This window comes from Nicotiana tabacum, chromosome 4, assembly GCF_000715075.1.
Source record: "Nicotiana tabacum cultivar K326 chromosome 4, ASM71507v2, whole genome shotgun sequence".
In the NCBI taxonomy this organism is placed as follows: Eukaryota; Viridiplantae; Streptophyta; class Magnoliopsida; order Solanales; family Solanaceae; genus Nicotiana; species Nicotiana tabacum.
The window spans coordinates 43,212,487-43,226,319 of NC_134083.1; positions in this window are offsets into that span (position 1 = coordinate 43,212,487).

Here is a 13,833-nt window from a genome sequence, read left to right on the forward strand (position 1 = left end):
GTTCTACAACAGCTCTGGCAGCTAGGCTTGCATATTCTGTAAACTCAGCCGATGCTTGAGCAGCAGAGGAAGCATCCTTAAATTTCATGATCCAATTCTGCCTACCAATAGAAATATTACCATTACCATCTCCTAGAAATGATTTCCCATGTTCCAACCTTTCATCCTTGAAACCTAACTGGCATGAACCACCATCATCAACACAATATTGCCTTGAAAGTTCTACAATGGCTCTGGCAGCTAGGCTTGCATGTTCTGCAAACTCAGCCGCTGCTTGAGCAATAGAGGTAACATCCTTAAATCTCTTGTTCCAATTCTGCCTGCCAACAAAAATATTACCATTACCATCTCCAGGATATGATTGCCCAAGTTCCAACCATTCATCCTTGAAACCTAAGTGGCATGAACCACTATCCTCAACACAATATTGCCTTGAAAGTTCTACAACTGCTGTGGCAGCTAGGCTTGCATGTTCTGCAAACTCAGTCGCTGCTTCAGCAGCAGAGGTAGCATCCTTAAATTTCATGTTCCAATTCTGCTTACCAATAGAAATATTACCATTACCATCTCCAGGAAATGATTGCCCATGTTCCAACCTTTCATCCTTGAAACCTAAGTGGCATAAACCACCATCATCAACACAATATTGCCTTGAAAGTTCTACAACAGCTCTAGCAGCAAGGCTTGCATGTTATACAAACTCAGCCGCTGCTCGAGCAGCAGAGGTAACATCCTTAAACCTCATGTTCCAATTCTTCCTTCCAACAGAAAAATTACCTTTACCATCTCCAGGAAATGATTGCCCATGTTCCAACCTTTCATCCTTGAAACCTAAGTGGCATGAAAGACCATCATCAACACAATATTGCGTTGAAAGTTCTAAAACACCTCTGGCAGCTAGGCTTGCATGTTCTGTAAACTCAGCCGCTTCTTGAGCAGCAGAGGTAGCATCCTTAAATCTCATGTTCCAATTCTGCCTGCCAACAGAACAATTACCATTACTATCTCCAGGATATGATTGCCCATGTTCCAACCATTCATCCTTGAAACCAAAGTAGCATTAACCACCATCATCAACACAATATATCCTTGAAAGTTCTACAACAGCTCTGGCAGCTAGGCTTGCATATTCTGCAAACTCAGCCGCTGCTTGAGCAGCAGAGGTAGCATCCTTAAATTTCATGTTCGAATTCTGCCTACCAATAGAAAAATTACCATCTCCAGGAAATGATTGCCCATATTCTAACCTTTTATCCTTCAATCCTAAGTGGCATGAAACACCATCATCAACACAATATTCCCTTGAAAGTTCTACAACAGCTCTGGCAGCTAGGCTTGCATGTTCTGCAAACTCAGTCGCTTCTTGAGCAGCAGAGGTAGCATCCTTAAATCTCATGTTCCAATTCTGCCTGCCAACAGAAAAATTACCATTACTATCTCCAGGATATGATTGCCCAAGTTCCAACCATTTATCCTTGAAACCTAAGTGGCATGAACCACTATCCTCAACACAATATTGCCTTGAAAGTTCTACAGCAGCTCTGGCAGCTAGGCTTGCATGTTCTGCAAACTCAGCCGCTGCTTGAGCAGCAGAGGTAACATCCTTAAATCTCATGCACCAATTCTGCCTACCAACAGAAAAATTACCCTTACCATCTCCAGGAAATGATTGCCCATGTTCCAACCTTTCATCCTTGAAACCTAAGTGGCATGAACCACTATCATAAACACAATATTGCATTGAAAGTTCTACAACAGCTCTGGCAGCTAGGCTTGCATATTCTGTAAACTCAGCCGATGCTTGAGCAGCAGAGGAAGCATCCTTAAATTTCATGTTCCAATTCTGCCTACCAATAGAAATATTACCATTACCATCTCCTAGAAATGATTTCCCATGTTCCAACCTTTCATCCTTGAAACCTAAGTGGCATGAACCACCATCATCAACACAATATTGCCTTGAAAGTTCTACAATGGCTCTGGCAGCTAGGCTTGCATGTTCTGCAAACTCAACCGCTGCTTGAGCAATAGAGGTAACATCCTTAAATCTCATGTTCCAATTCTGCCTGCCAAAAAAATTACCATTACCATCTCCAGGATATGATTGCCCAAGTTCAAACCATTCATCCTTGAAACCTAAGTGGCATGAACCACTATCCTCAACACAATATTGCCTTGAAAGTTCTACAACAGCTGTGGCTGCTAGGCTTGCATGTTCTACAAACTCAGCCGCTGCTTCAGCAGCAGAGGTAGCATCCTTAAATTTCATGTTCCAATTCTGCTTACCAATAGAAATATTACCATTACCATCTCCAGGAAATGATTGTCCATGTTCCAACCTTTCATCCTTGAAACCTAAGTGGCATAAACCACCATCATCAACACAATATTGCTTTAAAAGTTCTACAACAGCTCTAGCAGAAAGGCTTGCATGTTTTACAAACTCAGCCGCTGCTCGAGCAGCAGAGGTAACATCCTTAAACCTCATGTTCCAATTCTTCCTGCCAACAGAAAAATTACCCTTGCCATCTCCAGGAAATGATTGCCTATGTTCCAACCTTTCATCCTTGAAACCTAAGTGGCATGAAACACCAGCATCAACACAATATTCCCTTGAAAGTTCTACAACAGCTTTGGCAGCTAGGCTTGCATGTTTTGTAAACTCAGCCGCTTCTTGAGCAGCAGAGGTAGCATCCTTAAATCTCATGTTCCAATTCTACCTACCAACAGAACAATTACCATTACCATCTCCAGGATATGATTGCCCATGTTCCAACCTTTCATCCTTGAAACCTAAGTGGCATGAACCACTATCATTAACACAATATTGCCTTGAAAGTTCTACAACAGCTGTGGCAGCTAGGCTTGCATGTTCTGCAAACTCAGACGTTGCTTGAGCAGCAGAGGTAGCATCCTTAAATTTCATGTTCCAATTCTTCCTGCCAACAAAAACAATAACCATTACCATCTCAAGGAAATGATTGCCCATGTTCCAACCTATCATCCTTGAAACCAAAGTAGCATGAACCACCATCATCAACACAATATTTCCTTGAAAGTTCTACAACAGCTCTGGCAGCTAGGCTTGCATGTTCTGCAAACTCAGCCACTGCTTGAGCAGCAGAGGTAGCATCCTTAAATTTTATGTTCCAATTCTGCCTACCAATAGAAAAATTACCATCTCCAGGAAATGATTGCCCATAATCTAACCTTTCATCCTTCAATCCTAAGTGTCATGAAACACCATCATCAACACAATATTGCCTTGAAAGTTCTACAAAAGCTCTAGCAGCTAGGCTTGCATGTTCGGCAAACTCAGTCGCTTCTTGCGCAGCAGAGGTAGCATCCTGAAATCTCATGTTCCAATTCTGCCTGCCAACAGAAAAATTACCATTACTATCTCCAGGATATGATTGCCCAAGTTCCAACCATTCATCCTTGAAACCTAAGTGGCATGAACCACTATCCTCAACACAATATTGCCTTGAAAGTTCTACAACAGCTCTGGCAGCTAGGCTTGCATATTCTGCAAACTCAGCCGCTGCTTGAGCAGCAGAGGTAGCATCCATAAATTTCATGTTCCAATTCTGCCTGCCAACAGAAAAATTACCATTACCATCTCCAGGAAATGATTGCCCATGTTCCAACCTTTCATCCTTGAAACCTAAGTGGCATGAACCACCATCATCAACACAATATTGCCTTGAAAGTTCTACAACAGCTCTGGCAGCTAGGCTTGCATGTTCTGCAAACTCAGTCGCTGCTTGAGCAGCAGAGGTAGCATCCTTAAATAATGTTCCAATTCTGCCTGCCAACAGAAAAATTACCATTACCATCTCCAGGAAATGATTGCCCATGTTCCAACCTTTCATCCTTGAAACCTAAGTGGAATGAACCACCATCATCAACACTATATTGCCTTGAAAGTTCTATAACAGCTCTGGCAGCTAGGCTTGCATGTTCTGCAAACTCAGCCGTTGCTTGAGCAGCAACGGTAGCATCCTTAAATTTCATGTTCCAATTCTGCCTACCAATAGAAATATTACCATTACCATCTCCTAGAAATGATTTCCCATGTTCCAACCTTTTATCCTTGAAACCTAAGTGGCATGAACCACCATCATCAACACAATATTGCCTTGAAAGTTCTACAACAGCTCTGGCAGCTAGGCTTGCATGTTCTGCAAACTCAGCCGCTGCTTGAGCAACAGAGGTAACATCCTTAAATCTCATGTTCCAACTCTGCCTGCCAACAGAAATATTACCATTACCATCTCCAGGAAATGATTGCCCATGTTCCAAACTTTCATCCTTGAAACCTAAGTGGCATGAACCACTATCATCAACACAATATTGCCTTGAAAGTTCTACAACAGCTCTGGCAGCTAGGCTTGCATGTTCTGCAAACTCAGCCGCTGCTTGAGCAGCAGAGGTAGCATCCTTAAATTTCATGTTCTAATTCTGCCTGCCAATAGTAAAATTACCATCTCCAGGATATGATTGCCCATGTTCCAACCATTCATCCTTGAAACCTAAGTGGCATGAACCACCATCAACAACACAATATTACCTTTAAAGTTCTACAACAGCTCTGGCAGCTAGCCTTGCATGTTCTGCAAACTCAGCCGGTTCTTGAGCAGCAGAGGTAGCATCCTTAAATTTCATGTTCCAATTCTGCCTACCAATAGAAAAATTACCATTACCATCTCCGGGAAATGATTGCCCATGTTCCAACCATTCTTCCTTGAAACCTAAGTGGCATGAACCACCATCATCAACACAATATTACCTTAAAAGTGCTACAACAGCTCTGGCAGCTAGGCTTGCATGTTCTGCAAACTCAGTCGCTGCTTGAGCAGCAGAGGTAGCATTCTTAAATTTCATGTTCCAATTCTGCCTACCAATAGAAAAATTACCATTACCATCTCCAGGAAATGATTGCCAATGTTCCAACCTTTCATCCTTAAAACCTAAGTGGCATGAACCACCATCATCAACACAATATTTCCTTGAAAGTTCTAAAACAGCTTTGGAAGCTAGGCTTGCATGTTCTGCAAACTCAGTCGTTGCTTGAGCAGCAGAGGTAGCAACCTTAAATTTCATGTTCCAATTCTGCCTACCAATAGAAAAATTACCATTACCATCTCCAGGAAATGATTGCCCATGTTCCAACCTTTCATCCTTGAAACATAAGTGGCATGAACTACCATCATCAACAAAATATTGCCTTGAAAGTTTTACAACAGCTCTGGCAGCTAGGCTTGCATGTTCTGCAAACTCAGCCACTGCTTGAGAAGCAGAGGTAGCATCATATTCCAATTCTGCCTGCCAATAGAAAATTTACCATCTCCGGGAAATGATTGCCCATGTTCCAACCATTCATCCTTGAAACCTAAGTGGCATGAACCTCCATCATCAACACAATATTGCCTTGAAAGTTCTACAACAGCTCTGGGAGCAAGGCTTGCATGTTCTGCAAACTCAGTCGTTGCTTGAGCAACAGAGGTAGCATCCTTAAATTTCATGTTCCAATTCTGCCTACCAATAGAAAAATAACCATTACCATCTCCAGGAAATGATTGCCAATGTTCCAACCTTTCATCCTTGAAACCTAAGTGGCATGAACCACCATCATCAACACAATACTGCCTTGAAAGTTCTACAACAGCTCTGGCAGCTAGGCCTGCATGTTCTGCAAACTCAGCCGCTGCTTGAGCAGCAGAGGTAGCATCCTTAAATTTTATGTTCTAATTCTGCCTGCCAATAGTAAAATTACCATCTCCAGGATATGATTGCCCATGTTCCAACCATTCATCCTTGAAACCTAAGTGGCATGAACCACCATCAACAACACAATACTACCTTTAAAGTTCTACAACAGCTCTGGCAGCTAGGCTTGCATGTTCTACAAACTCAGCCGGTTCTTGAGCAGCAGAGGTAGCATCCTTAAATTTCATGTTCCAATTCTGCCTACCAATAGAAAAATTACCATTACCATCTCCGGGAAATGATTGCCCATGTTCCAACCATTCTTCCTTGAAACCTAAGTGGCATGAACCACCATAATCAACACAATATTACCTTGAAAGTGCTACAACAGCTCTGGCAGCTAGGCTTGCATGTTCTGCAAACTCAGTCGCTGCTTGAGCAGCAGAGGTAGCATTCTTAAATTTCATGTTCCAATTCTGCCTACCAATAGAAAAATTACCATTACCATCTCTAGGAAATGATTGCCAATGTTCCAACCTTTCATCCTTAAAACCTAAGTAGCATGAACCACCATCATCAACACAATATTTCCTTGAAAGTTCTAAAACAGCTCTGGAAGCTAGGCTTGCATGTTCTGCAAACTCAGCCGTTGCTTGAGCAGCAGAGGTAGCAACCTTAAATTTCATGTTCCAATTCTGCCTACCAATAGAAAAATTACCATTACCATCTCCAGGAAATGATTGCCCATGTTCCAACCTTTCATCCTTGAAACATAAGTGGCATGAACCACCATCATCAACAAAATATTGCCTTGAAAGTTCTACAACAGCTCTGGCAGCTAGGCTTGCATGTTCTGCAAACTCAGCCGCTGCTTGAGAAGCAGAGGTAGCATCATATTCCAATTCTGCCTGCCAATAGAAAATTTACCATCTCCGGGAAATGATTGCCCATGTTCCAACCATTCATCCTTGAAACCTAAGTGGCATGAACCTCCATCATCAACACAATATTGCCTTGAAAGTTCTACAACAGCTCTGGGAGCTAGGCTTGCATGTTCTGCAAACTCAGCCGTTGCTTGAGCAACAGAGGTAGCATCCTTAAATTTCATGTTCCAATTCTGCCTACCAATAGAAAAATAACCATTACCATCTCCAGGAAATGATTGCCAATGTTCCAACCTTTCATCCTTGAAACCTAAGTGGCATGAACCACCATCATCAACACAATACTGCCTTGAAAGTTCTACAACAGCTCTGGCAGCTAGGCTTGCATGTTCTGCAAACTCAGCCGCTGCTTGAGCAGCAGAGGTAGCATCCTTAAATTTCATGTTCTAATTCTGCCTGCCAATAGTAAAATTACCATCTCCAGGATATGATTGCCCATGTTCCAACCATTCATCCTTGAAACCTAAGTGGCATGAACCACCATCAACAACACAATATTACCTTTAAAGTTCTACAACAGCTCTGGCAGCTAGGCTTGCATGTTCTGCAAACTCAGCCGGTTCTTGAGCAGCTGAGGTAGCATCCTTAAATTTCATATTCCAATTCTGCCTACCAATAGAAACATTACCATTACCATCTCCAGGAAATGATTGCCCATGTTCCAACCTTTCATCCTTGAAACATAAGTGGCATGAACCACCACCATCAACAAAATATTGCCTAGAAAGTTCTACAACAGCTCTGGCAGCTAGGCTTGCATGTTCTGCAAACACAGCCGCTGCTTGAGAAGCAGAGGTAGCATCATATTCGAATTCTGCTTGCCAATATAAAATTTACCATCTCCGGGAAATGATTGCCCATGTTCCAACCATTCATCCTTGAAACCTAAGTGGCATGAACCACCATCATCAACACAATATTGCCTTGAAAGTGCTACAACAGCTCTGGCAGCTAGGCTTGCATGTTCTGCAAACTCAGTCACTGCTTGAGCAGTAGAGGTAGCATCCTTAAATTTCATGTTCCAACTCTGCCTACCAATAGAAAAATTACCATTACCATCTCCAGGAAATGATTGCCCATGTTCCAACCTTTCATCCTTGAAACATAAGTGGCATGAACCACCATCATCAACAAAATATTGCCTAGAAAGTTCTACAACAGCTCTGGCAGCTAGGCTTGCATGTTCTGCAAACTCTGTCGCTGCTTGAGAAGCAGAGGTAGCATCATATTCCAATTCTGCCTGCCAATATAAAATTTACCATCTCTGGGAAATGATTGCCCATGTTCCAACCATTCATCCTTGAAACCTAAGTGGCATGAACCACCATCATCAACAAAATATTGCCTTGAAATTTCTACAACAGCTCTGGCAGCTAGGCTTGCATGTTCTGCAAACACAACCGGTTCTTGGGCAACAGAGGTAGCATCCTTAAATCTCATGTTCCAATTGTGCCTGCCAACAGACAAATTACCATTACTATCTCTAGGAAATGATTGCCCATGTTCCAACCTTTCATCCTTGAAACCTAAGTGGCATGAAACACCAGCATCAACACAATATTGCCTTGAAAGTTCTACAACAGCTCTGGCAGCTAGGCTTGCATATTCTGCAAACTCAGCCGCTGCTTGAGCAGCAGAGGTAGCATCCTTAAATTTCATGTTCAAATTCTGCCTGCCAATAGTAAAATTACCATCTCCAGGATATGATTGCCCATGTTCTAACCATTAATCCTTGAAACCTAAGTGGTATGAACCACCATCAATAACACAATATTGCCTTGAAAGTTCTACAACAGCTCTGGCAGCTAGGCTTGCATGTTCTGCAAACTCAGCCGGTTCTTGAGCAGCAGAGGTAGCATCCTTAAATTTCATGTACCAATTCTGCCTACCAATAGAAAAATTACCATTACCATCTCCAGGAAATGATTGCCCATGTTCCAACCTTTCATCCTTGAAACGTAAGTGGCATGAACCACCATCATCAACAAAATATTGCCTAGAAAGTTCTACAACAGCTCTGGCAGCTAGGCTTGCATGTTCTGCAAACACAGCCGCTGCTTGAGAAGCAGAGGTAGCATTATATTCGAATTCTGCCTGCCAATATAAAATTTACCATCTCCGGGAAATGATTGCCCATGTTCCAACCATTCTTCCTTGAAACCTAAGTGGCATGAACCACCATCATCAACACAATATCGCCTTGAAAGTGCTACAATAGCTCTGGCAGCTAGGCTTGCATGTTCTGCAAACTCAGTCGCTGCTTGAGCAGCAGAGGTAGCATTCTTAAATTTCATGTTCCAATTCTGCCTACCAATAGAAAAATTACCATTACCATCTCCAGGAAATGATTGCCAATGTTCCAACCTTTCATCCTTGAAACCTAAGTGGCATAAACCACCATCATCAACACAATATTTTCTTGAAAGTTCTACAACAGCTCTGGAAGCTAGGCTTGCATGTTCTTCAAACTCAGCCGTTGCTTGAGCAGCAGAGGTAGCAACCTTAAATTTCATGTTCCAATTCTGCCTACCAATAGAAAAATTACCATTACCATCTCCAGGAAATGATTTGCAGAAATATGAGATTCGAGGGTTTTGATTCAGAATTCATTTTGAGACTCAGAGAGCTCGGTTTGAGGCGACATTTCGAGAGATTTTCAGAGAGAACTTTCAGGATAAAGAATTCTAACTCGTGTTTGATTAATTCACATGAATCTATTGATAATTTCTTCATTTAATTAGTGCTTTGGTGTCACGACCCAAAACCTAAACTATCGTGATGGCGCCTATCGCGGTATTAGGCAAGCCGACCTTTACAAAACACATTCAAAATTTAACATAAGTGAATTAAGATATTTAAAATAACTAGAGTTTTTAATAAATATGGGGTAAAACCCAAATAAAACATAAGTGTGGAAAACTAGCCCGACATCGGGGTGTCACTAAGTCATGAGCATCTAGATAACCAAACTAATACAACTAGTGCCTAAGTATCAATACAAGACAGAAAGAAATATAGAAGGAGAGACAAGGTCCTGCGGATGCCGGCAGCTACCTCGTAATCCCCGGTACCCGATCGCGCCCGAACTCAACCACCTCCGTGATCAAACACACCTGGATCTACACATAAAGTGCAGGGTGTAGCATGAGTACAACCAACTCAGCAAGTAACAGAAATAAATAAGGAACTGAGAAGCAGTGACGAGCTATATAATACAGTTCATTTTAAAAGTTTTCAGTAAAGAGTGAACATGCTTTCAAATTCTATGGTATAAGTCAAATCAGCTCGCGCTCAGGTATAACAGATATGAATCTTTCAGAAATTTCACAATAATAGCAGATAACAACTAAGTGCAGCCATAAATAAAAGCAAGTATAGCCTTTCAAGGCAGCAGTCACTCAACCCATCTCAACAGCTCACACTCTCGGCTCTCAGCCCTCAATACACACTCTTAATAGGTATTTGTGCTCACTGGGGGTTTTCAGACTGATGAGGGGCTCCTACAGTCCAAGCGCTAATCCGCACAGATAACTCACATGCTATAATATCATATTTGGATCCGCACGGACAACTCACGTGCCATAGTATAAACATAAAGATCCGCACGGACAACTCACGTGCCATATAATAATACCTCACAATCAGGCCCTCGGCCTTACTCAGTCATAAACCTCTCTAATCCCGTAGCTCTCAATAAAGAAGAAAAAACAACCCAAATCAAAGTGTTATAGTATATCATCAGGGAAAATAAATAACAGAGACTGAGGTAAACATATACAAGAATCACTATGACTGAGTATAACTACCATGAGCAGGAATATAGCCTAAGCATGAATTCTAACATGAAAGGCAGTCAAGTTCTAGTAGACAGGAATGCATATAAACACAAATAAAGGCTATTAGACTTCACAGTCTCCCGGGACGGACCAAGTCTCAATCCCTCACGGCGTACATCCACACGTCCATCACCTAGCATGGTTGCCACCTCCAAAGTAATCACATGATACCAAATTTTGGGGTTGCATACCCTCAGGACCAGATTTAAAACTATTACTTACTTCAAACCGATCAAATCCCTACTCCGTGATGCTCTTGTCCCTCAATTCGGCCTCTAAATGCTCTGAATCTATTCACAATCAGTACAATACTATTAATTTATGCTAAAGGAATGAATTCCACAAGAAAAACTACCAATTTAGACCAAAACCCCAAAATTGGCTCAAACCCGGCCCCCTAGCCCATGTCTCGAAATCCAGAAAAAGTTACAAAACTTGAAAGCCCATTCACTCACAAGTCCATACATACAAAATTTATCAAAATCCGACATCATTTGGTCCCTCAAATCCATAAATTAAACTCTCCAAAATCCCAAGTCCTAACCCCTAATTTTCACCCCTAATTTCCACTAATTAAATGATTAATCAACGGGAAATCACCATAGATAGGAGTATTAGAGCTCAAGCAACTTACCTCAATGAAAACCCACTGAATCTATCTTCAAAATCACTCCAAAAGCTCCAAACCCCGACTTGAAAATGGTGGAAATGAACCAAAATTTGCGAAGTGTTCTTTTTATACTTTCTGCCTAGGGATTTCGCACTTGCAGTCAAATATGCGCACATGTGGTGCCGCATCTGCGCAAGAAACTCCACACCTGCGGAAAATCATCAAAATGCAAAACTTCGCACATGTGCTCCATATCCGCATCTGCGACCATGCAGGTGCGGAAAAGACCTCGCACATGCGGCCACTGCCCGACCTCCTCACTTCCACTTCTACGGGCACCTATTCGCATCTACGGACTAGTAGATGCGACCTCATCTATGCATCTGCGGACCCAGCCAACCTCAACACAGTCCTCACCTGCGAACTCCCACGCGTGCCTGCGACCTCGTACTTGCGGCTCCTCCTCCGCAGGTGCAGAAATTCCAGTAGCAGCAACTTCAGCTGCATTTTTCCAACTTCAAACAATCCGTTAACCACTTGGACTCACCCCGAGGCCCTTGAGACCTCAACCAAACATAACAACAAGTCATATAACAATATACAAACTTAGTCGAACCTTCGAATCACTCAAAACAACATCAAACACCAAATTACCCTCGAATTCAAGCCTAAGAACTTCTAAACTTCCAAATTCGACAACCGATGTCGAAACCAACCAAACCACGTCCGAATGATCTCAAAATTTACACACACGTCACAAATGACACCACGAACCTACTCCAACTTTCGAAAATCTAGTCCGAACCCGATATCAAATTTTTCATTGCCGACCGAAATCGCCAAATTTCCAACTTTTGCCAATTCAAGCCTAATTCCACTACGGACCTCCAAATCACATTCCGGACACGCTTTTATGTCCAAAATTACCTACAAAGCTAATGGAACCATCATAATTAAATTCCGAGATCGTTTACACATAAGTCAACATCCGATTGACTTTTCTAACTTAAGCTTCTAAATAAGAGACTAAGTGTCTCAATCCACTCTGAAACCACTCCGGACCCGAATCAACTAACTCAGTATATCATAATATAGCTGAAAAGTATAACAAGAGAAGCAAGAAATGGGGGAACGGGGCTATAACTCTCGAAACAATCGGCCGGGTCGTTACATCCTCCCCCTCTTAAACAAACGTTCGTCCTCGAACGGGTCTAGAAACATACCTGGAGTCTCAAATAGGCGTGGATATATGCTCCGCATCTCCCGCTCAGTCTCCCAGGTATCCTCCTCCACAGGCTGACCTCTCCACTGCACCTTCACCGAAGCTATGTCCTTTGACCTTAACTTCCGCACCTGCCGATCCAAAATGGTCACTGGCTCCACATCATAAGTCATATCGCCCACCAACTGAATCGTGTTGAAGTCTAAAACATGGGACGGATCGTCAACATACTTCCGGAGCATGAAAACATGAAACAATGGATGCACACTCGACAAGCTGGGTGGCAAGGCAAGCTTATAAGCCACCCCTCCTATCCTCTGAAGCACCTCAAAAGGCCCAATGAATCAGGGGCTCAACTTGCCCCTCTTCCCAAACCTCATAACACCCTTCATGGGTGATACCTTCAGCAAAACCTTCTCCCCAACCATAAACGATACATCACGGACCTTCCTGTCCGCGTAGCTTTTCTGCCTAGAATGCGCCCTGCGAAGCCGCTCCTAAATCAATTTTATCTTATCTAATGCATCCTGGACCAAGTCTGTACCCAAGAGCCTAGCCTCACCTGGCTCAAACCATCCTACCATAGATCTATACCTCCTCCCATATAAAGCCTCGTACAAGGCCATCTGAATACTCGACTGATAATTGTTGTTATATGCACACTCCGCGAGCGGCAAGAACTGGTCCCATGAACCCCCGAAGTCAATGACACAAGCGCACAACATGTCCTCCAATATCTGAATAGTGCGCTCGGACTGCCCGTCCGTCTGAGGGTAAAAAGTTGTGCTCAACTCAACTTGAGTACCCAACTCTCGCTGCACGACCCTCTAAAACTATGATGTAAACTGAGTACCTCTATCTGAAATGATGGAAACTGGAACACCATGCAGGCGAACAACCTCTCGGATATAAATCTCAGCCAGTCGCTCTGAAGTGTAAGTAGTACCAACTGGAATGAAGTGAGCGGACTTAGTCAGCCAATCCATAATCACCCAAATAGCATCGAACTTCCTCGAAGTCCATGGGAGCCCAACTACGTAGTCTATGGTGATCTGCTCCCACTTCCACTTTGGAATCTCTAACCTTTTAAGCAAGCCACTCGGTCTATGATGTTCATACTTAACCTGTTGATAGTTGAGACACCGAGCCACAAACCCAACTATATCCTTCTTCATCCGCCATCACCAATAGTGCTGTCTCAAATCCTGGTACATCTTCGCGGCACCCGGATGGATGGAATATCACGAGTTGTGGGCCTCCACAAAGATCAACTTTCGAAGCCCATCTATATTAGGCATACATATCCGGCCCTGCATCCTCAACACGATGTCATCATCAATACTCACATCCCTAGCATCATCTCTCCGAACCTTGTCCTGAAGAATGAGCAAGTGGGGGTCATCATACTGACGCTCCCTGATATGGTCATAAAGAGAAGACCTGGAGATCACGCAAGCCAACACCCGACTCGGCTCCGATATATCCAATATCACAAGCTGGCTTGCTAAGGCC